Source organism: Lepidochelys kempii, chromosome 9, assembly GCF_965140285.1.
Source record: "Lepidochelys kempii isolate rLepKem1 chromosome 9, rLepKem1.hap1, whole genome shotgun sequence".
Classification (NCBI taxonomy): domain Eukaryota; kingdom Metazoa; phylum Chordata; order Testudines; family Cheloniidae; genus Lepidochelys; species Lepidochelys kempii.
The window spans coordinates 75,187,521-75,212,424 of record NC_136388.1 but is presented as its reverse complement, the minus strand read 5'-3'; the positions used below and the strand labels follow the sequence as shown (position 1 = coordinate 75,212,424).

General features: G+C 39.4%; 1 long non-coding RNA gene across 12 annotated transcripts in view; it reads right to left on the bottom strand.

The window, feature by feature from the left end:
• LOC144930839 (uncharacterized) overlaps positions 1-24,904 on the bottom strand; it is a 356,516-nt gene that overhangs the window by 133,681 nt on the left and 197,931 nt on the right. For 10 of the 12 annotated variants that reach the window (XR_013636263.1, XR_013636271.1, XR_013636261.1 and 7 more), the window contains one exon: positions 6,551-7,581. This is a non-coding gene — a long non-coding RNA (uncharacterized LOC144930839). Of the gene's footprint in view, positions 1-6,550; positions 7,582-24,904 lie in introns of those variants that run through there. The other 2 variants (XR_013636266.1, XR_013636269.1) reach the window with 1 other exon arrangement.

The window sequence follows — 24,904 nt, the reverse complement described above, 5'->3', positions numbered from 1 at the left end:
TGAAGAAAAAAAGATTTGAATCTTTTGGATGTAACTGCTAATTTTGCTTGAATAATTAACTCCTTTCTGATCGTTTTCACTTGGAAATAGACCTAGTTTTATTTGAAAGCAACACAACTGTCTGCAAATAAGGGTCCTATTTTGAGCTCATCAGAATTCCAGAAAGTTGAATTTCTTGTGGTTTGGCATTTCACGCCTAAGCTCATTCCTGTAACTTGAACAGAGCAAAATGTTCCTGCCTAAGGTGTTTAGAACTCCACAGTCATCTGCCTTGCACTAGTGTGGACAGGACAAAAGAGGGCTCACTTAGATTATTTATCTTGTTCTTTATAGGATCAAAGTATGTGGACGTACTATGGTCTTTAACTGAAACTGTGTGTTTGAAGCTGAGCAGGTTGCGGAGGAGGTCTCTCACTGATGTTAATTCTCAGTGATCTGTTATCAGTGCTCTTAATCAATACTATTTAGCTTCATAGACTGAGACATGGTTTATCAATAGTTAAAGTCTTTACAAACTAAGATGACCCATTTGTGTTTTGTAATAATAATTAAGGCTATGATTTTCAAAGGAGTCTAAGGGAATTTCAGTGGGAGTTGGGTACCTAATCTTAGGCTCCTCTGAAAATCACAGCCTCAATGGCTAAATATAATATAGGGCCTGATCTTGCCCCCACTGAAGTCAAACTATGGTGAGATATTTCATCATATGAATACAAAACTAATGACAGTTGTATGAGAGAGGAAAAATTAGCATGTTACAATTTATGTTCTAAAAAACTAAACAGGCCACACTGTATCAATAATATGGTAATGGCTATTGGTCACTACTGAACTAAGCTGGATTTGAACTAGTGACCCAGAGAAAAAAGACTATCCAGATCCCAAACAAGCTGATTGAGCTAACTAGTGACATGTTGGGTAAATGCAGTAAGTTGTCATGGCCCCAAACCTTCAGTATACAATAAGAGATCACTGACCTTAACTACTTGTAATAGTGACAAATGTACTTTCCCCTATACTGATGAGGTTCCTGCACTAGTTGAATGCAGAATGCTGTTTCTTAGCTGCAAAAATTACCATTTTCACATACACATAAACATACTGAGGTATGTATATACTTATTTTAAATAATATATACAAAATCTACTACTGGAAATATTCTAGCATGTATATGACACTTTCAAGTGATTTTTTTGATAAATTATTCAAGAAATTATCTTAACCACATAGTTCTCTCGGTCTATATAAAGCCTTTAATTTTATTATTTCTCACAGTTAAACACTGCTTATTGTGGCAGAATGTTAAGTCATCAATGGAAGAATCTTACACACAGTCAAGGAAACAGAAATGCTACTAGAGATAGAACTAGTATTTCTCCATGGAGAAACACATGGCAGGGAGTGGCACAGAAATTTTGCAAGGATGACCTGGAGGAATTTCTAAAGGATTATTCCTTTAGATGGGAGGAGCTGGGCTGCATGGACCAGGGAAGAGGTCACTCCTGAGAATTCATACAGAAGTGGGAATCTTCAGTCCTCCAGAGGGAAAGCCCCTGATATGGTTCCTTTGGCCGTCTCCCACAGGACCCATGCTGTTACTGGATAAGTAATCCCCACCGGCATGGGAAGGGATGCAAACACAGAACCAGAAAATGCTGCTTGTTTTGCTGTAGCAAAACCCTGTCTTCATCGTCATCTCAGCTCAACCACACATGTAGTGTTGAGAACAGAGTCCAGACCCTCTGGTTCAAAAGTCTCCTAGAGGAGACTATCCACTGGCTTTTCCCAGTAGTAGGACTTATATATACCTGGTGTGATAGCTACTGGAGAGCAACATATTAGTCTGTATATTATACAGCACGAACCCAAGCATGGATATCCAAACAGATATCCATTGCCCCTTGGGGTTCAATGAATAGCCCCAAAGAGCAGTTTTTCTCACTCCCACACACTGGAATCCTGTACAGCAGGGGCGGATAGTGGAGGAGAATATATGCTAGAAACTGAAAAGGTAATTTACAGTCCTCTTACTGTGTGGTTTGATTTGCTTATCCCCAGAAAGAAAAAGCTGCACGCTCCTGTTTGTTCTATCCAGTGTCATACCGGCTTGTTCCTGATTTTCTCCCAGGAGCTCTGAGATGAAAGTCACAGTAATTTCTTGCTTTACTTTGGCGGCATATTATGACATCTAACATCTCTCTATGCATGCAATGTCCATTGCCTGTCAGCTTGATAGATAAAAAGCAGAACTTTGTCCACCTTTTCTGGGAATTCAGGACATTATCCATACAGCTCTGGAAATGTATCCTTTTTATGTCTGCATATGCCACGTTTGGCAATGTATTCCCTCTACCTTTTTAGGATCATTACCTAAAGATGCTGGGCGTATTAGGAGAGGAATAGAGTTCAGATTTTTTTCACCCATCCATTTGGTTCTATGGGTAGTATCACTCTTGCAATAACAAATGTATTCCTTCATGCTGTAAATTAAATGTACTTCATGCACCTGGCCTATAGTAATTTAATTCCAAAGTGAGACAGAACTACTGCTATGAGAGCTAAAGTACAGATGCTCTGTAATAAATGAAGCAGAGTAATCACTCGGGTAATCAACTGTGTGACCTCAAAGCTGATTCTCTTCTTAAACTGGCACCAGTTTAGACTATGTCTCCATGCACCTGGTAATAATGATGAAAATGTGTTGGTATGCTTAAGATCCCACCAGGCTGGCAGTTTCAGAGCCATGGATTCAGGTGCAGTGCTGGATCAAGGACAAAAGAGGAACTGTTGGATGTGAATTCCAGGTGTGAAGATGGAGATTTAGAACCGAGTATTGACTATAATTCCAGTTAATGTATAAAATCATTGGTACAGTTCATTGGAAAGAGCCCAAGTGTACTACATTAAACTAGTTGTCAGAGCATGCTGCTTGTTTTAAGCTCCTGTAGCAAAACCCTGTCTTCATCGTCATCTCAGCTCAACCACACATGTAGTGTTGAGAACAGAGTCCAGACCCTCTGGTTCAAAAGTCTCCTAGAGAAGACTATCCATTGGCTTTTCCCAGTAGTAGGGCTTATATATACCTGGTGTGATAGCTACTGGAGAGCAACATATTAGTCTGTATATTATACAGCACGAACCCAAGCGTGGATATCCAAGCAGATATCCATTGCCCCTTGGGGTTCAATGAATAGCCCCGAAGAGCAGTTTTTATGGGATCTATAAGAAAACATTGCTTCTCAAACAGTGCAATAATAGCTTGAAAGTTTTGGAAGATCTTTCTTTGGGAATTTGCAATTGTTTTAAAAAATATTTGCAGGGAAGCAAACAAGGGCTTTGCAGTCAAGTTTCTGCAACAACACCTCTTCTGCATGGCTATTTCAACTTATAAAATTACTGTATGGCTGGTTTGAAATGGTTCTCACTACTTCATTACTTTTATTGATGATACATGTTGTTAAAGATAAGTTTTTGTGATTCATTTATCGCTTTTTTAGCATTTGTTTGCTACAATCTGGGCTCCCTCTCTCCCCGCTCCACCAAGACTAGACAGGTTTCAGAGGAACAGCCGTGTTAGTCTGTATTCGCAAAAAGAAAAGGAGGACTTGTGGCACCTTAGAGACTAACCAATTTATTTGAGCATGAGCTTTCGTGAGCTACAGCTCACTTCATCAGATGTTTACCGTGGAAACTGCAGCAGACTTTATATACACACAGAAATCATGAAACAATACCTCCTAGACTAGACAGTAATTTCATTATCAGAGCCAGCCAGAGCACTAGAGCTATTTCAAAAAAGTGAAAAACCCACTGGATCTGAGACTGGACAAAGGTGAGATGGTTTATCTTTAACCGCTTACTCTTATGCTCCATAACACGTAATGTATCAGACACAGAAATATCAGCACCCCATGATCCTTCAGACATAAACTGTTTGTCATTCCTTGCCATTTATCTGCATGTCCGTGACTGTAAAAGGTGGGGGTACACAAAGTCATCTTATAAAGTCGGTAAATCTTCATTTTATTCATTTCCCTGGGATATAAACTAACCTGATCAGAAATTTGAAATGTGACCTGATCTTGACTTCAGTAGGAGTGGGACCTAAAAGAGCAAACAGACTGTGGCTGTTGTTTTTCAATATAGTTATTAGTTAGGCCATTAATTTCCTCTTCAACACAAACATCTAGCATCTGATACTCAGAAAGGAAAAACAACCTTTGCTGAGAACAGGTTTAACTGCAGGTTCATCTTTTATAAATGCAGGTTAAATGCACAAAAGAGTGCAAAAGAGACCCAAAATTATATTAGATTTTGCACTATAAACTTGGGGCTTGGGATGGGATCCTCTGCTCCCAGTAAAGTCAACGGGAGTTTTTTTAACATTGACTTCAGTGAGAACAGAGATAGGCCTACGATGAAAGCTTCTGAACATGCCCTCGGTTGGCTTTATAATATCACATAACCCTACCAAGTCTGCTTGTTGAAAACTTACATCAGCAGTAACAGTTAGTAGATATGGACAAATCTTCCCCACCACTAGATCTCTGCATATGTTCTTCCTAGGTCTGAGTAAGTACATTTTACTGAAAGTGACCATCTCTCTTTAAATGTATGTTATTTTTTTATAAAACCAACAGCCAATAGAAACATCTTCAAAGTATTTACTTCTTAAATACCCATGCAAGCTATTATTTTAAAAATAAATAATTCCCCAGCAGTGTATTCAGATTGGCAGAGCCTCCCTCTAATGACACAATGTGACAACTGGGGGCTTCAGAGCAACCTTGAAATTAAACAGTGAAAATACTTTTCTAATAATAATCTCAAATAAAATATTATCAAAAGACAGCAAAACTGACCTCTGGCTTGCAGATCATCCTTCTTCAGGCTCCTGTAGAGTAATTTCTTAAGTAACCAACTTAGGGGCAGCACAGAATCAAAGAAAACAGAACTGCAGGACGGTCACTTATTTTTTAAACCGTTAATGATTCCAATGTTGAACAATCTGATGGAATAAAGTAATGCTGTCCCTGATACTGTATACAGGAAATGCTCCGTCTCTCAGTAATTCACTAGAAGGAGCAGAGATTACATAAATCATAAGACCTTTCACCTGATGTGAGTTATCATCTCTTCTCTATTCTTCACTTATGAACTGTGTGTTTAAAAATAATATCCCGTTTCTCCTTCTTTTATGTAGTCCATTCACAGTGTTATCTGTAAGGCATTGGTTTGATATGGCATGTCTGGGAGAAAGAACTGTAAACTCTGTACTCTTGCATGCCATTGAAAAGGAATCTCTGTTCTATGGTCTTGAAAATATTTTTAGGAGAAAAACAGGCAACCCCAACAAGACCCAGCTCTCTAGGCCTCCTGACCCCCGGCCTCCTCTTCAAGGTGGGGGGAAACAGCTCTCCCATTTCTAAGTAATTTTTCTTAAACTGGTCTTTAACAGCATCCAGGGGACATATAACTCCTGTAAACTGCATGGTCCTTGCTGGAAAAGGAAGGACAGACTGAGGAATTAGGGACTTCTAGAGCACTGGAGGAAGGGGGCTTAGTTAGAGAAGCTCACCCTCCCCCTGAACTGCTCAACAGCTTGCTGGAATGAAGGGAGTTCTTCTTTGCCTTCTCTCTATGAATAAGCTTTCTGCAGAGAAGGTCAACCTGCTGCAGAATCTGTATTTCCAGCCATCCACATCTGAGGTGGCTTTGGGTACGCTGGAGTGGATAGAATTCTGAGTTTATGGAAAACATATGTTCTTCCTCCCCTCCCCCCACATACTGGCAGTTTGCTAGATGGAAACAAGCCATTGACTGTAAATTGAGTCCTGAAATATAAAGTTCTTTTAATGGACTGTGGCAGTTGGACTTCTCAGTCCATAATTAGACCCCTAAATAAGTGGCCTAATTTTTCAGAAGTACCAAGCAGCCAACAGTTCTTTGGGTGAATGGGAGTTTGTTGGATGCTCAGCACTTTGATAATCTGGTATGTCTTCTGTCTGTAAATAATATTGCTATCTATGGTAGCATATCTTAAAAAACAGGAAATATTCAAAACTAGAAGGCTGAGTGGCTACTTATTGTCAAACACATTCTCTCCAACTCCCCATCCCTTTGGATTATATCATCATTTTTCCAAAATTGAAAACTTTTTAACAAGAACTCATATAGGTTTAAAGAAAGGTGTTAATGTTACAGGTGAGTATTTTTAATCTGCTCAGAAAATGGAATTTTACTTCTCTATGAAATAAGAGATTAATAATATATTAGGATAGTTTTAAGTTAAATATTTTAGCGGCTAGACTGCCATTTGCTACAAGATACCAGTTTAAATCCAAAGAAACTCTGTTTCACCCTGTGGCATTGCTTCAGACTTATACTAGTGTAAATGAGAACAGAAACTTCTCTTTGGTTTCTTCCCTAGCTTTAATTTCCATTTTCATAAAGTTAAGTACATATATTTTAATGACACATTGTAAGAATATAAAAAGAATAGCATCTTCTTGGCAGAGGGGAGGAGAGCAGAAGGAAGACTGTAGGAGCGTAGTTTTAACAAAACACCAAAAAAACAAAAATTCAGACTCCCATAAACAGATTGATAACTTTATTTGAGATTCATCCAGTGGCAGTTTGGTTGCTACCCACAAGAAAATGGAATGAATCAGAATTGAACTGTAATTGGGACAAAGACAACTCTCCAACAATTTACTGTACAGAAATAAAATAGTCAACAATGCTGCACTAATCAAACTGTAAAGCAGTTCTCATTAGATGACTATCTCTGCATGAATAATGCACTATTATATGTTTAGGTTTAATTAAAAATGTAATAGATAAAACTTTGTTTTAATGAACATAGGTATGTAAGTGCCAGTATTATTCTTTACTCCAGTGATTCATCCATTCTTTTCATATGCACTCAGTGGGATAATTAATGTGTCATGTTGCCAGATTGTCAACTAGCAGAAGTGACTTATGGTGGTAGGGAGAAGTTATTGCTGGTAACTTTCATGTTGACTAGGAATCAAATACTGAATAATTCTTTTTTATTACAGAAGTTTTATTCTTTTGCAATATGGATCTTAGTCAAGAGTTCTGGGTTAATAACTGTGTTAAGAATTAAGAACAAATGGGTTTGTGCCAAGAAGGAGAGGATCTCAAAAGGACTCGAACTTGGGTTTTGGTTTGGATAAAAACCAAGAAGTTTGGTTCCCTATTCAGAGCTCAAGAGTTTGGAAAACTGGGCTGGAAATCTCAAGAGAACAGGTTTCATCACAAGCAGGCTGGCACATCTGCCTTCTAGTCAGGTAGTCAGGTCAGAAATAGTACAGGAAAGTTCTTCACTTTCACTTCCAGTCCCTATTGCAATGGCAAAGGTCTGGGGGAAAATACAGAACCTCAGAAAAGTTCAGGTTACAAAAAAGAGGAGTCATTTCAAAGAAGGGGATGTTTATATTTTATCCAAAACCATCTTTAGTGCTTACCCATTTATTTCTTGTAAATTGACTACCCTCTTGTTTTTCGTAAATTATTGAGACAGTCCAAATCTGCAAAGTTCACATCCAGATCTGATTTCTGCAAGAGGAAGAAAATAGCCCTTTTTAACACTTGGACAACACAGGGCATCATCTGCAGACCTGGTTTCTTACTGTAGGTGGATTATATACAATATTTATAAAAGATGAAAACTAATATGACATTTAATTAATGAAAACTGCTATGTTTGACTTTTTATTTTCATAATAAGCACCCTTCAGTCCCACAGAAATCATTACTATGAGCCTGTTTAAAAAAAAAAAAAAGCCAGAAACATTTAACAAAGGTTCCATTAAATTAGAGAGCAATAAACAAACACAGGCAATTTATGCATCAGAGTCATTAAATTTGTATCCTCTCCGACACTTTCTTCATGGATAGTACTTATGTCTGATACAATTGATCTGCAGGGAGCAGTTACCTTAATTATAAAATGAAACACCTCTGCTAATGTAGTCTTGGAGCCTTGTTAGTTTACACCCCAGACATGTGGCTCAGAATGGGCTCCAAATGCTAATGCCAGTAAAGGCAGACATTGTCAGTCTCTGATGTGTCGTGTTTGGCAGTCCATGACTACAGTGCTGTCTGAGGCACCCCTGTTTTTTTCCTCTCTTTTGCCCTTGGGGTGGAGATAAAGTGCTAAAACTCTGTGGTCCAGCTCAGCATGTAGTTTTGAATAGTTCATTCATGGGTAGCCATTTGTACAAGAAGTCTTATCATCTGATCATTTGCCCTCATTGTTAGGGCTTGTGCCTAGATGAGATGAGCCTTGCAGGAAAAATTAAAGAAGATGTAAACAGTAAATGCAGACATTTTGCAACATAGCTAAAAATAAATTGCACTACAGGCAATTATGCAAGTTTTACTGGATACATTAAAAAGACATTAAATGCACAGCTGTTTTAAGTGTCTTTTAAGCTGATAAATTAACTGTCTAATAAATTGTAAGATTTGTCAGCTAATAATGCTATTTTATCTGCTTTAACATATGCCTTCCTAGTTCATGAAGCATTATTGTAAGTGCCAAAAGGAGATAATGTGCATTTTACAGTGTTATGTCTTAAGTGGAATGGATCATTGGCCATGAAGAAGTGTGTTAATAAATCTCCTAGGCTTTGTTAATTGCACTCAATGAAGTGTCACTGTTAAAACACAAAAGATGTGGTAGAGAAAGCTGAACATAATGTCTTTCAGTTTTACAATTAACAGTTCACTAGGCAAATCGACCAAAAAGACCATAATTTGTTGAAGCCTTATTAACTTACATTTTCCTAGTCAAGGTCATAATTGTGAATGGCTTAAAGCTATCTTTTAATGCTCATCAGGAAGAGTAACCTTGCTAGAGAGAATGAACTTTTTAGTCTCTCAGTGGCACTTATCACTTTCCTAGCAGGTAGTAGACAAATAAAGCTGAACTTTGTCACAGAGCAGTCTCTTAAAGTCACCCACCATCCATAATACTACCTCAGATAATGGGGAAGACACCATTTTAAGCATCTTCTTTAAGCAGTAAATTTAAAAAATGGATAAAATGGAAACAAAATCAGAAGAGAAATGTATCATGGACAGTGCCCTATTTTAGCAACTGGGGCTATGTAGAAAAATGTGTGTTTAATATGAAATATTATTTACTGTTTAATATTTTTAAAAAAATAATGTAGAATAGAAAACAAAAATTGACAAAACCTAATATTCAGACTACATATCAAGTATCAATACCAAGTACAGTTGCTGTAAAACCTTAAGCAAGAATAACTTATTCCATATTTATTATTAAATATTGGTTGCCCAAGATTACAGCTTTACTACATCCAGTCATATTACCACTATTGTATTTTGTTGGAAACCCTTGCCATTTAGAACCATTTAATGGTAAAATTAGGTATTTATCTTCAACATGGCAATCAGAGTAAATACTGATGATGTTGAAAAAGTACAGTTGGCACCCGTTAATACATATATATGACCGTCAGCCAATTAATCCTTGTGAAGTAATGAGAACACATGATAGAAGAATAATGACCAAATGTTATTATAAGCTTATAAACTCTTCCTAAGAACCACTCAAAATGCATAGTGAAGTGTCTTCACATGAATTGTGGTTTATTTAAGTCTCAGATAAATTCAACTGTTTATATTACTACTGTGTACCACTACTTTAAATACTTGCACTGAGACTGTTCAATTTGTCTGATAATAGTAGTAATATTTTTCTATGAAACATAGTAGATGTCATTTTTATTTTATATATAAATCCTTCTACAGATACTAAAAATAATAAAATGCACCCTATTTTACTGTTAATGGGTGATGCGATGACCTTCTGAACTTAACACAGTAGATAACATGCTTCTCAAAGCCTGGCAGGTAATGATGGCCTAATGGTTAGAGCAGGGAACAGCATCAAGACTCTTGGGCTGTGTTGTTTCACGAGGGGCCAGACTCTGGCTACCCTTACATATCTGGACAGGAAGGCGCAAGGACCCTCCCTTCCTTTGTGCAGCCCCCAGGGACCTGCCACAGTTGTAGTCTTTGCACTTGTGGGAGCAGAAAGGCTGCTTCTCTGTGTGAAGGACACCAGAAAGAGGCCAGGGAGGAGGCAGGGCCAATGCCTTGTCTACTTCCACACCAGGCCTCAGAGCATGTCAGAGCAGCAGATGGAGTAAGTGCATGTAGCCTGTATTCACTAGAAAGCTCAAGGAGAGATTGTATCACAAACCTCTAATCAGGCCAGGTTGTCTGCCACAATGTCATGCTGGCCAAGTGACTTCTTTTCTCTCTCTCTCTCTCTCTCTCATATAATGTCTGCATAAGCTTTGAGAACTATGGACACAAGGTGCTGTAGAAGTGCAAAGCATTATCACCACTCAGTAGAGCTGGGTGACTGTAAACCAAAAAATAACGGATTATTCATTTGGATGCTTCAGTTTCTTCAAATCCCATTTCTCTTTGTTCTCTGAATATTCTAGAAAATTACTTCAGGGAAGGAATATTCAATGAAAGAACAAATTTTAAGTGAATATTGCAGAATAGCTACAGAAAATGAATTTTGAATGAATACCCATGAGTACTCACACTGGAAACCTAAGTCTAAGGGCTAAACTCATGCAACCAGGGAACAGACGTACCATGTGACCTCTGTCTCCAATCAAAACAACATGAGTTTAAAATATTGAATGCTAGCAATGAACTGGTCATGAACAAGATGTGGACCAAGAATTATTTACTGAAGTTATTCAATGAATAATTTAGCATAATAAAAACATTTAAAAATACTGATGTATACAGACAGTTCAATAACAAGACAAACTAAACTGAAAAATATTTGTTTACATACACATACATACAGAGCTACACAATAATTTCATAGTTAACAAAAGCACCATAATGATATCCAGTGGAAACTACTGATAGCATAAAATACCATATCTACAATATTTCACAAATAAAAAGGCTTATGGTGGAAAGAGGACAGTTCAGTGAGGTAAAGTGTGATTACTATAAGACAGTCATCAAGTTCAATAAGACACAGTTAGGTCTATCTTCCCTCCTTTCTTGTGTGTATGTTTGTGAAAGGAGAGGAGTATTTTATATATTGGAATTTACAGGTGTTAAGTTATCTATAACTTAAGCAGTCCCGTTTGCCTTTAGCATCTACACTTTCTAGTTTCCTGGACTACAAATAACATACTAACAGAAAAATTAATATAAGCAGAATTCAAACATAGCCTGTTCCCTTCTAAGATGCATACAAATGCAAACTTTCATGGTGATTAAATCTACATTTCTTATTACTTTGCGTCATCATAAGAGCAAGAACAAGATGGTCCTGTTTCATGCACTGTGCTCCCATCGACGCAATAGAGAGTTCTGCTTGCAAAAGGACCTTAAGATTGAGCCCAAAGGGCCAGATTGTAACCTAACTCAGTGAGGATATTCAGGAAAGTAAGTGGGGAGGAAGCCACTAGCCTTTACCACCTGCATGGCTACTAGTACTTGCCCAGATTCTTAAGCACAGAACATAGGGCAGTCCCAAGGCTTCCAAGCCTCTGGCTCTGTGGTATGGAGCCTGAGAACCAAGGTTTCCAGGCCCTGTGTCTCAAGTTGGGGTTCTTAGGGCTTTCAGCCTCCCTGTTCGATGGCAGAGGGCCTGGAAGTCCTGGGGTCCCCAGCCCTGAAGCTACCCACATGGTGGGGCTGCCCTGGAGCCATAGACTGGAAGTCTGGGGTACCTTGCAGCTGGTCCATCTGGCTTGCAGGAAAGCAGGAGGGTTCTGTGAGAATCCTGTCTGTGATTTGTCAAACCCAGTACAGTTCCATAAAACAAGTCAGGTTTGATGAGTCAGCATTTTCTGACAAAACCCTGTTCATGACCAGCATGAATCAAGACCTACAGATATTCCCTTGTAAAGCAAAATCACCAAGTTTTGCAGCATTCAACAAAATGTTAAACAAGCAATCAACCAATTTTCAATACTTCAGTCTTCAAAGCATATGTTTATTACCTAAAAGTATGCTACTAATGTCTTAAGCTAGAAGTAATCAATCAATATTTTAGTTAAAAAATACTTTATGAATAGAAAAATCTTCCAGACCAATATCAAAATGTGCTGGAGCAGGCCCCGGGGTCCTTTTTTTCTCCCAGTAAAATGAATGGAAAGACTCCCATTGACATAAATGGGAGCAAACTTCTAGCCTTGAGAGACAGTTATGCAAGGACATTCAAAGTAAAATCAAGAGTTTCATCTCTGTACTTCACTTGCATACTTGGCTGTAATGATTCACACACTATATACCTGTCACCTGGGATGTTACTTCACTAAAGCACCTTTAAAGTAAAGAATTATAGTCTGTCAAGCTTGGTCAATCAGAATCAGTTTATTACAGTGCATCCATTTTTTTTTAAATTAAAAAATAAATCTTCCAATTACAAAATTTGCTGGAATCTTTTCAGTGAAGATATAGTCTTGTTCCGTATCGAACATTCACACTACTAACAAAGACCGACTATTTCATAAGCAAATACACAGCATTGTCTTACACAATGTTGCTGCTACTATTTTTGATCCGTTTTATTACAATGGACATGTACTTGAAGCTTACTTTTTTAGTCTATTGGAAAGCTCAGAAAGCTGTGGAGTATGTACTGATACAGATGAATTACCATCCTTTAAAGATCAAGAGCCTTTGAATCGCTGAGTCACCATACAATACTAGGAATGCACAGCACAGCCCAGCTAGCTTCAAGATTGGAAAACAAAGGTTTTTGGACAAATCAGTAAAAGGGGGAAAAAAAGCATGCTACAAGATTAGCACATGCAAATTCAGTGTGAAACCTGAGCATTCAGTAGCACCAAGTGTCTGCAATTTTCTTGAAATTGTAAACAACAGATCTGAATGTTGGTAAAAAGCAGTGAATCCTCTTCATTCTGTGAAACCAAGTAAGTGGTAAGAAATTACAAGTTTCTAGTTGGAGACAATTGACCAGGTATAATTATGGACGATACTAAAGGCTGACTTAACTCTTTCACCCATTTCTGTGATACATCAGAACGGATAATTATAAGCACTGCTTGCTGGGACTTCTGCCACATTAGAACCAATTTACTTTCTCACAGAGAAGTTCATCCTGCTGAGAAAGCAGGATTCTATAGATAAAAGATGGGATCTCTCAAAATAAATTAAGGATACATGAGGCATGCCTGCATTTTACTGTAGTAAATTCTACAGCACTTGCCTATTGGCAGAGGTAACCTGTTATGACTTAAACAGATACCAATCTAAGAAATATTAAATAAATGAAAAAAAGCTGAAATTACTTATCCAAGCTCAGTATATTGGCAGTAACAATAGACTAAGAAAAGTGGATGCAGCTTTTTTTTTCCCTTTAACATTTCAATCATTCATTACTTAAATTAATAATAACGATTTTGTGGACAATTTAACTGGTAGACAACAGAATCGATTTAAAAAATGAAAAAAGTGCTATTTTATTTTGACATGACAAAGGACCTTTTTAAAAGCTTTTGTTATAGATCATTACATTTCTAGAATTAAAAACCCACTAGTGTTTTTAGCAACTGTTGGCATTCCCATTTTAAGGGTTACATTATCAGTTTATAATAAACATTTAATGAGGAGAACAAATGAGAAGAATTTTAAACAGGGATATATTTCCCAGGTCACTCTGTTTACTGGCTGAGATTGTTTGTGTGCATTCATTTGAATAAGACTTAGTTTTGATCAATCCCCTCAACCTTGCCGATAGGAAGAAACATCAGAATTATTTACAAATGAGAATCACCTTCTTAACATACAGACATTGCAAAGCAGGCATAATAGAAATGACTAATCTTAATAGAAATTACTTATGACAGGTACATAATTAAATTTCTCAGTGTAAGAAAACAATCCTTACTGTTTAAAAGATTACCTAGATTTTGGCCAAAATATTCTAATCGGGATGCCTAAACTCAGGCACTCCAATATCTTCTGTTTAAGTATCTCAATATGGATTTAGGAATCTTTAATTCTTAAGACCCAGATTTGAAAAATTTTGCCTAACTTTTTCCCCTTAAGACAAAGCCACGCTACCAGCTAATGCCCACATACAAAGCACTTAAGCACATGCCTAACTTTAAGCACACGTAGTCCCATTCATATCATAGTTCTTTTAAAATCTTACCCAAATGAGACCATAAGCACGAACATCACAGGCCTCTACCATTTGAGCTAACCGAGAACTCATTTAGCTGTAAGTAGCAGACTTTATGGTTGCTAAGTCGGCCACTAGAAGGAAATGTGATCACACTGAGCCAGTAAATTACACACACAGAACTAAGTTCTGCTACTGTGCATTCAAACCACTCATATTTTAACTTATTCTATATATACATATTTTTGGCATAGTGGTAGATTACTCAATACAATCACGTTGTAACAGGTAGCTGCAGCATTAGATACCACCATGCATGGATCTAATATGCAGACACCAAGCAAAAATGCCCAGTAGGAAGGGCAAAAAATTGCTAGGAATAGATTTTGCAGGGACAAGCTCTATGAATAATCCTTGCTCATATGAATGTGGTTTTTCAGGATCAGGCTCTTACTCTTTTCTCTATTTGTAGCATACACACGAGGATGTTATTTGCAGTATCAGTTCACATAGCTGGTTTATTAGGAGACAGTAAAGTGTACTTGCCACAGGAGGAAGGTGAATACACTTTTCTGATTATAGGCTGTTCTTTAGCAGTTCCAAGCGTGCTTTCCTCTTTCCTATGATACATGTTTGAAGGACAGAGCCCAAAGGATGGAAATCAGTCAGACGCAGAAAGGGCTTGCAGGGTTCTACTGAAAGTACACATTTTCAATAGCCAATCAAAATAGACTGCAAAATCACCAAAAGGAGAACGTGCACAGACAAAGAGCAGGCAATTTCCACAGCAGTCTCAGCACAGGACTGCAGCACATACATATATACTCACAGCACACACCTACAGGGATTTGCAATATTTTTAGATAAGATAAAATAAAACCAATCTATGTTACTTATCTAGCCCCAATTGCTGTGGTAACTGAGCACCTCACAGTCTTTAATGTATTTATCCTCCCAGCACCCTTGAGGCTGAAGAATACAATAGTCCCATTTTACTGAGGGTAGAGGGAGGCACACAGAGGCCAAGTGACATGCCCAAGGTCACATAGGAAGAATGTGCCAGAGCAGGGAATTGAATGCAGGTGTCCCAAATCCTGGGCTAGTGCCCTAATCACTGCACCATCTTTCCCCTCTGCCTGGCTGTTTCTGCACTTCACTAGCCCCCATATCATCGGTACACAAAATCTATCTCTCCCCAACTCTCAGCAAACTCACACCTTTCCTGGAGTTTGACTTTTTAAACAAAGAAACTAATATCAGTATAACAAATTCGAGGCCAAGCCTCATAGGCAAGCTTGACTATTCCTAGGGTTAGTCTGTCTTCCTACAGAGCCAGAGCCAGACCCATCTCCCTTATATCCAGGGAGGGTCAATAGATGCTCTGTGCCAAATTTTTATTCAGGCCAAACTCCTCTTGAAGTCAATGGCAGTTTTGTCTTTAGGACAAAGGACTGCAAGAGTTGGTCCTGTGTTTCCTTTTATGCTAATTAAAGGAAATTCTTAGCAGCTACCTACACAATGACTGTTTGAAAAACATTTTTTGAGTACCCCATAAGATCTGTGGATACTTTGCTTATTCCATCGAGGCCAGAGAATTTCTGATCCAATTCCAGGAGTAAAGCAACATGCCAAAGCATCTGTTTAATCAGGAAGTTTCAATCCTTCAGAACTGTACATTCCCTACCCCCAAGAGAATTTTATAACAACAAACGGTTTTACATGCCTGTATTAGTAAACGCACAACTAGAAAACTTCTCTGGTCAGAGTACCCACCTTCAGTCTCCATAAGCATTAGTGTGCTTAAAATGAGAGCGTAGGAGTGCTTGACGCATGTGTCAACAGAAGAATTAACACCAAAAATATACTGAGCACTGGAATTATGGTCTTATAAACAGTCTGCTTTAACCGCGGAGCCCCACAGAATGCAACATGGCTACACAGGTGCAGCTGAAAGGAGTGTTCAGCCTAGACTGCTTGTCACAGCCCTGGTAAGCTCCCCCGACTGGACACTCTCACACTGGACCTGTGTGCTTTTAAGCTTCCTGTCACCAAGCAGAATCCAGCCACTGTCTCTAGTTTTGAGTCTCTTAGCACATTCTCAGGGGGCGGGTCCTGGGCTAGCATCCTCTTCTGAGATCTGCGACCCCCGCAGTCCAGCTGCCCTGGGCCCCCAGGACCAGTGCTAACACCTTAATATATACCAGTTGCTTAAGCACACCCTTCCATAAGCCCCAACATTGTGGTCACTCTGGTTCACCATTCACTTCTCCTGACATTGGTGATACTTCAAGCACAGGTTTTTTAAGTAAAAGTGGTTGTATAATGGGTCCTTTTCCTGCAGAAATGTTCTCTGTTTTGTCAAAAGAAACCTGAGCATTTTCATCTGGAAACTAATTTTTTTTCAGTTTGGAGCCAGAAAATTTTCAATTTGGAGGAGTAGGGGGGTGTTTTTCCAAAGAAAAGTCTAAATTTTCCACAGAAAACAGACACTGTTTGCAAAAAGAATTCTAAAAACAGTTTGGATGGACAGCTTTTGACCAGCCCTAGCACCAAGGCATTTTACCCATCTGTGATGGGTTGGGTCACAGAGACCCCCTTGGGACTGCAACCTGATGTGCTGAGACTACCTCTTAGCCCATTTTCCCTGGCAGCTTGGGACTTCAGTACCCTGCCTGGTTGAGCCAGACACGCTAGCCTGCTACAAACAAGACCCACGTCTGAATCACATCCCTCAAAAGCTGCAGGCTTAACTGAAAACAGCTTGAGAATTCCTCCTGTCTCCAGCACCCAGATACCCAGCTCCCAATGAGGTGCAAACCCCAAATAAATACATTTTACCCTGTATAAAGCTTATACAGGGTAAACTCATAAATTGCCCACCCTCTATAACACTGATAGAAAGATATGCACAGCTGTTTGCTCCCCCAGGTATTAATACTGCCTCTGGGTTAATTAATAAGCAAAAAGTGATTTTATTAAATATAAAAAGTAGGATTTAAGTGGTTCCACATAATAACAAACAGAACAAAGTAAATTACCAAGCAAAATAAAAGAAAACATGCAAGTCTAAGCCTAATACATTAAGAAACTGATTACAGATGAAATGTCACCCTCAGAGATATTTCAATAAGCTTCTTTCACAGACTATACTCCTTTCTAGTCTGCGTCCAATCCTTTCCCCTGGTACAGCTCAGGTGGTAGCTAGGGGATTTCTCATGACTGCAGCCCCCTTTGTTCTGTTCCAGCCCCTTTTATAGGTTTGGCACAGCTGGGAATCTTTGTCTCTCTGGGTCCCCACCCCTCCTTCTAAATGGAAAAGCACCACGTTTAAGATGGATTTCAGTACCAGGAGACATGGTCACATGTCCTGTGAGACCCCAAGCCTTCATTCTTCCTGGCCTGACTCACAGGAAAGCTTGCAAGTAAACAGAGCCATGGGACTATTGTCCTAGTTAATGAGAGCCATCGAGATTCCAAACCACCATTAATGGCCCACACTTTGCATAATTACAATAGGACCTCTGAGTTATATTTCATATTTCTAATTTCAGATACAAGAATGATACATTCATACATATAGGATGACCACACTCAGTAGATTATAAACTTTGTAATGATACCGTACAAGAGACCTTTTGTATGAAGCATATTCCAGTTACATTATATTCACACACATTAGCATATTTTCATAAAATCATATGGAGTGCAACATCACACCATCTCCTGCTTCTCCCCACATTCCTGAATAGGCACTATGGCCTAGATCCTCAAAGATATTCAGGTGTTGAACTGGAGCTAGCTGTCAGAACACCTTTGACGATCTGAGCCTAGAATGCTGCAAAGCAACCTTTTTTCACTTGACTAGGTTTCTATTATTTTTTCAACAAGACATATATACTGCAAGAAGAAGTTTAGCCAGTATTCTAGATCAGTGGTTCTCAAAGCCGGTCCACCACTTGTTCAGGGAAAGCCCCTGGTGCACCGGACTGGTTTGTTTACCTGCTGCGTCCTCAGGTTCAGCCTATCGCGACTCCCACTGGCCGCGGTTCACCACTCCAGGCCAATGGGGGCTGCGGAAAGCGGTGCAGGCCAAGGGACATGCTGGCCCCCCTTCCTGCAGCCCCCATTGGTCTGCAGCAGTGAACCGCAGCCAGTGGGAGTCACGATCGGACGAACCTGTGGACGTGGCAGGTAAACAAACCGGTCTGGCTTGCCAGGGGCTTTCCCTGAACAAGCGGCGGACCAGCTTCGAGAACCACTGTTCTAGATTCCCTTTCGGTCCAATTTACAACATAACTGAAATGAGTGTTTAGGATCCTCAAAACAACACACAAAGATTTTGTTTTCATAGAAACCGGTGAAAAATCTGAATCCACAAAACATTCAGCATTTTCATGAATCTAAGATATGCCATGAGTCTTGCCTGTAATGAGGGGTTTTTTTCATACGTCTCTCCTGTATCCATGGGATTATAATTTTTTCAGTTCTAATACAGTCATGTTAATTTTATCAGACCTGCTTTAGCAAAAATTGTTCCCTGCATCATTTCTAAATGCTATAGCATAGTAATGCCCAAATATATGTTCTTTGGGTGCCCTTGTACTTGAGGTTTTACTTATAAGCCCCTCTAGCCATACAAAATGGCCCAGCCGTTATTATGCTCAAAATATTCATGAACAAAAGACATTCTCTAGTTTCTAGGAGCACAAAAATTGCATGTCCCTTTGTTTTTTCCACATTAGCCATAATGGAGGCAGAGTTGTTAGTTACTGAGAGGCTGAACCCTCTTAATATACTAATGGTGGATGTCTCAGAATTGTAAAGATAAATCCGAGGAATTCCACAGATTATACATTTGCTTCAATAACATACATTGCAGAGGCAGAGATGGGCAGGGAGCCAGTCAGGAGAAGAGCAATATTTTTGCAGGCAATGGAATACTGGCCACGTTTAGCCTTTTTGACATTTTCTAGAAATAAAACAAGAAAATCGTGGAAGGGCTTCTTCCCCTGCAAACTCCAGCCTCCAACTCTCAACAAGCTTCATTTGCCCTGGGCCTACACCCCTTTGTTCCAACCTCACTAACACTGGTGTTCTGTACAGGCACGAAGGCCCAGATCTTCAAAGGTATTTAGGCTCCCTAGGCAGGGTGGGGAAGCTATAGTGGCATCTGTCTGAAGACAGCACACACTCCATTAGCGATCAGAAATTTTGCAAACTCCCAATGAACCAGTTGGTGTGGAAAATAGCTTGTGCTGGTAAAAGTATGCATGTGATGGTGGATTTACTTTATGAGGAATTACATATAATGCCGCAAAAAGAACAGGAGTACTTGTGGCACTTTAGAGACTAACAAATTTATTAGAGCATAAGCTTTCGTGGGCCGCAGCCCACTTCATCGGATGCATAGAATGGAACAAAATAGTAAGATATATATATATATATATATATATATATATACATACAGATAAGTTGGAAGTTACCATACAAACTGTGAGAGGCTAATTAGTTAAGATGAGCTATTATCAGCAGGAGAAAAAAACTTTTGTAGTGATAATCAAGGTGGCAGTTGACAAGAAGGTGTGAGGATACTTACCTTAAGGAAATAGATTCAATATGTGTAATGACCCAGCCACTCCCAGTCTCTATTCAAACCCAAGTTAATGGTATCTAGTTTGCATATTAATTCAAGCTCAGCAGTTTCTCATTGGAGTCTGTTTTTGAAGCTTTTCTGTTGCAAAATTGCCACCCTTAAATCTTTTACTGAGTGGCCAGAGAGGTTGAAGTGTTCTCCTACTGGTTTTTGAATGTTATGATTCCTAATGTCAGATTTGTGTCCATTTATTCTTTTGCGTAGAGACTGTCCGGTTTGGCCAATGTACATGACAGAGGGGCATTGCTGGCACATGATGGCATAAATCACATTGGTAGATGTACAGGTGAACAAGCCCCTGATGGCGTGGCTAATGTGATTAGGTCCTATGATGGTGTCACTTGAATAAATATGTGGACAGAGTTGGCATTGGGTTTTGTTGCAAGGATAGGTTCCTGGGTTAGTGTTTTTGTTGTGTGGTGTGTGGTTGCTGGTGAGTATTTGCTTCAGGTTTGGGGGCTGTCTGTAAGTGAGAACTGGTCTGTCTCCCAAGATCTGTGAGAGTGAGAGATCAGTTTTCAGGATAGGTTGTAAATCTTTGATGATGCGCTGGAGAGGTTTTAGTTGGGGGCTGTAGGTGACGGCTAGTGGTGTTCTATTATTTTCTTTGTTGGGCCTGTCCTGTAGTAGGTGACTTCTGGGTTACTCTTTTGGCTCTGTCAATCTGTTTTTTCACTTCAGTGGTGGGTATTGTAGTTTTAAGAATGCTTGATAGAGATCTTGTAGGTGTTTATCTCTGTCTGAGGGATTGGAGCAAATGCAGTTGTATCTTAGAGCTTGGCTGTAGACAATGGATCGTGTGATGTGTCCTGGATGGAAGCTGGAGGCATGTAAGTAAGTATAGTGGTCAGCAGGTTTCCGGTATAGGGTGGTGTTTATGTGACCATCGCTTATTAGCACAGTAGTGTCCAGGAAATGGACCGCTTGTGTGGATTGGTCTACGCTGAGGTTGATGGTGGAATGGAAATTGTTGAAATCATGGTGGAATACCTCAAGAGCTTCTTTTCCATGGGTTCAGATGATGAAGATGTCATTAATTCTAGCGCGAGTAGAGTAGGGGCATTATGGAACGAGACCTGAGGAAGCGTTGTTCTAAGTCAGCCATAAAAATGTTAGCATACTGTGGGGCCATGTAAGTACCCATAGCAGTGCCGCAGACTTGAAGGTATATATTGTCCCCAAATGTGAAATAGTTGTGGGTGAGGACAAAGTCACAAAGGTCAGTCACCAGGTTTGCCGTGACATTATCGGGGATACTGTTCCTGATGGCTTGTAGTCCATCTTTGTGTGGAATGTTGGTGTAGAGGGCTTCTACATCCACAGTGGCCAGGAGGGTGTTTTCTGGAAGATCACCGATGGATTGTAGTTTCCTCAGGAAGTCAGTGGTGTTTCGAAGATAGCTGGGAGTGCTGATAGCGTAGGGCCTGAGGAGAGAGTCCACATAGCCAGACAATCCTGCTGTCAGGGTGCCAATGCCTGAGATGATGGGGCGTACAGGATTCCCAGGTTAATGGATCTTGGGAAGCAGACAGTATATCCCTGGTCGGGGTTCTAGGCATGTGTCTGCACAGATCTGTTCCTGTGCTTTTTCAGGGAGTTTCTTGAGCAGATGGTGTAGTTTCTTTTGTAATCCAAAAACAGACTCCAACAAGAAACTGCTGAGCTTGAATTAATATGCAAACTAGATACCATTTACTTGGGTTTGATTAGAGACTGGGAGTGGCTGGGTCATTACACATATTGAATCTATTTCCTTAAGCTAAGTATCCTCACACCTTCTTGTCAACTGTCTAAATGGGCCATCTTGATTATCACTACAAAAGTTTTTTTCTCCTGCTGATAATAGCACATCGTAACTAATTAGCCTCTCACAGTTTGTATGGTAACTTCCAACTTCTCTGTATGTATATATATATGTTCCATTCAATGCATCCGATGAAGTGGGCTGTAGCCCACAAAAGCTTATGCTCTAATAAATTGATTAGTCTCTAAGGTGCCACAAGTACTCCTGTTCTTTTTGTGGATACAGACTAACACAGCTGCTACTCTGAAACCTTATATAATGCCACATTTAACTTGAATAGTTTTGCCCACCTTGTGGCACTCACACGGTTGTCCATAGTGTCAATAACTTAATTTATTTATTGCCACTAGCTTTATCTCACCTTCTTTTCCTTTTGTGAAATTTTCAAGGGATGAGCTCTGAAAAAATAGATCTCATGGCTAGCTAGTTAGCAAACTGTATCACTTTGTTGTGGCTATTCTATTGAATCATACTCTCAACTCAGATACAGGAAGCAATGTGGCTCATGCAGCCTATAAACAAAGTTAAGTAGTGGTGAGGAAGAGGGGATCTGAGCAGGTAATTGTGCTAAATGCTTTTACACTGAGAAGAAAAATATATACTGAAGTTCCATTGTTTTACGGAGTAATTTAATGTGAAGAAATGGGGCGCTTGCAGTGTTGACCAGCAGATGGAGTCTTACTGTGTGAACAAAATTCACACCCATCAAGGGCCTGATTCTGCATACCTGATGGGTGAGGGCTTTCCTTACATACAACCACAAGCTGCATGAGGGAAAGAGGAGTTGTGCAGAGTAAAAGAGTAGCACAAGAGTGTCTAGCATCCAGGCAGGATCAGAAGCAAGGCAATCGGGGGTGGGGGTAAGGGGGGGTAAAAGTGATTGCTTGATATCAAATTCACTAGAATACTGAGAAAATGAAGGCGTTTCCTAGGCATAAAACTACTCCACCCCCTAGTTTTAGGGGTCTGGTTTGAACTCTCCTGAAAAGTTTGCATCAAGACAGGAGTCACAAGCAATTACAAAAGTCCTGATCTAGTTGTGAGGAACATAGATTTGGGAAAAAGAAATGCACTGCTGATGCATTAGGCTGGTTTAGCCCCCTAATTTCCCCAGAACCAAATAAAGTCACCTCATCCCCACAGGGGAACCAAAAAGATAAAAAGGCCCTCAGTCTAATGCAAGCAATTCTAGTAACAGAGAAAGGGTGCATTGAGGAGAACCTAACAAGGAGAGGACGAATTCAGCCAAGGAAAAGATTGAGGACTCACTGTGACAAGGAATAGGCAGAAACATAACTCTCAAAACATTTTCTTCACCATTATCCCAGGGTTGTTCCAAAATCAGGACCAAGGGCCTGATCCAAAAACCTATTGAAGTCAATAGGAGGAGTATTTTTACCTCAGAACTATCGCTATAGTGCTGACTGACCTGACCTAGTTATTCTTGTGAGGAAATTAGAATTTTTTGAAAGAGACAAATTAGGCTGAAAGTACTTTTGGAATAGTAAGAGAGAATAGAGATGGTTTCAAAGGTTATTTTTATCATTAAAAATAAAGAAAACAACCTATACTGTGTTAGAGAGAGTGTGAAGTACTGAAGCACTCAAAGATAACGTAGATTGTCAGCTCTTTGGTGCAGAGACCATCTTTTGGTTCTCTGTTTGTACGGTGCCTAGCACCATAGGGCCTAGGTCCAGGACTGGGGCTCCTAGGTGCTACCACAATACAAATAAATAACAACAATAATTATAATAATTAATAAAGCTTAAAATTTCTCCTAATTTACCATTCTATGTGAACAAAGTTATATATGAGAACTTTGAGCATGAAACCTAGAAATAAAATAAATAAAAATAAACACAGCATCTTTTATTGCATAATAAACTAAAAGGAGAGAACACAATGCATTGGGACTGTTGAAAAGGAAAATGCATAGTGTAAAATGTAACGTTGCAAACCCTCGCACTGTTAGTATATCCAACCACCTCAGAAACATTTAAAAAACAAAGCACCAAGCACTTATTGGATCCAGTTGAATCTGGTTTCTGTCTGAATTCCCACCTTAGTGAGAACCTACAGTAAAAATTCCCAGCCCACATAAGAGAAAAGAGAAGAATGAAAGGCACTGCATGGTGATGCAACCAGGAAATACTGTTTAAAACAAAACTTTATGCAGACCAAAGACCATATCTTCAGCTCCTCAGCTGGTTTAAATCAGTGTGTCTTTACTGAAGTCAATGGAGTTATGCCAGTTTAGGGCAGCTGAGGATCTGCCCCTGAGAGTTTAATCAAGTAAAGATGTGTTTCCCTGGCAAAACTCCTGTAATACTCTTTACCTTAAATGCTTGAGACCTGAGGAGAGTCATGTTGTTTGGATCAAAAAAAAAAGGAAAAAAAAAAGAAAAAACTGGGAGTTCAGGTTGTAAAATCTGTTATACCAGGCTGCCCCCCGGTCAGATGTAGTTCTGACCAAAGTCCGGTAACCTGGCTTACAACTGACGGTAACCTCAGGAGAATTAGCAAATTATATAAAGTGTTCAGCATTGTGTTAGCCATTACACTTTGTCAGGCACATGCACAATCCTGTCTCTGGCAGTGATAAGGTCTTGATGCTTCAGTGGAAGACAAAGCCACATATTGCTGCCCTTAGCGAGTAGAAGTGAGAGTTATCATGGGGAAAATTCCTTAACAAGTCCGCAGAGTGTCATCTTATGTCTTGTGCAAGCATGATGGGGGTTGTTTCCCCACTGACATTAGTTTTGACCTAATTTCCGGCTTTGTTGTATCTGCCTGCCACTATTTTATTTACATAAGCCTAAGGCTGTTATAGTACAAATGTAAGCTGTGGCAAGCTTGGAATCCATGGCCAAAACCTGACATAGTTGACCTCAAAACGTCCCTTGACTTCCATGTCTCCCCTTGACTAGGATGAGTCCCATTGGCTTTTTATTATTTCTATAGCATCCGCTCTGTATTTCTCTGGGCATGAAGAGTGCAGGATTTTGTCCCAAGTTTATACTCAAATTCATTTACTATATGATATGATATGACACTCAGATATTATGGTGATGATGTCTGAATGTAATTAAGACAGATACTGTAAGAGAGATGCTTGTGGCTGACAAGCAGAGGACTCAGACTGATACTGTTAAACAGCATCAAGCCTCCATTGATCCTTCCTTGCTTCTTTTTTACTGAAAAACCTGTGAAAAGACCATAAGCTATTGAAGCGTTCAAAACACCTGAGACT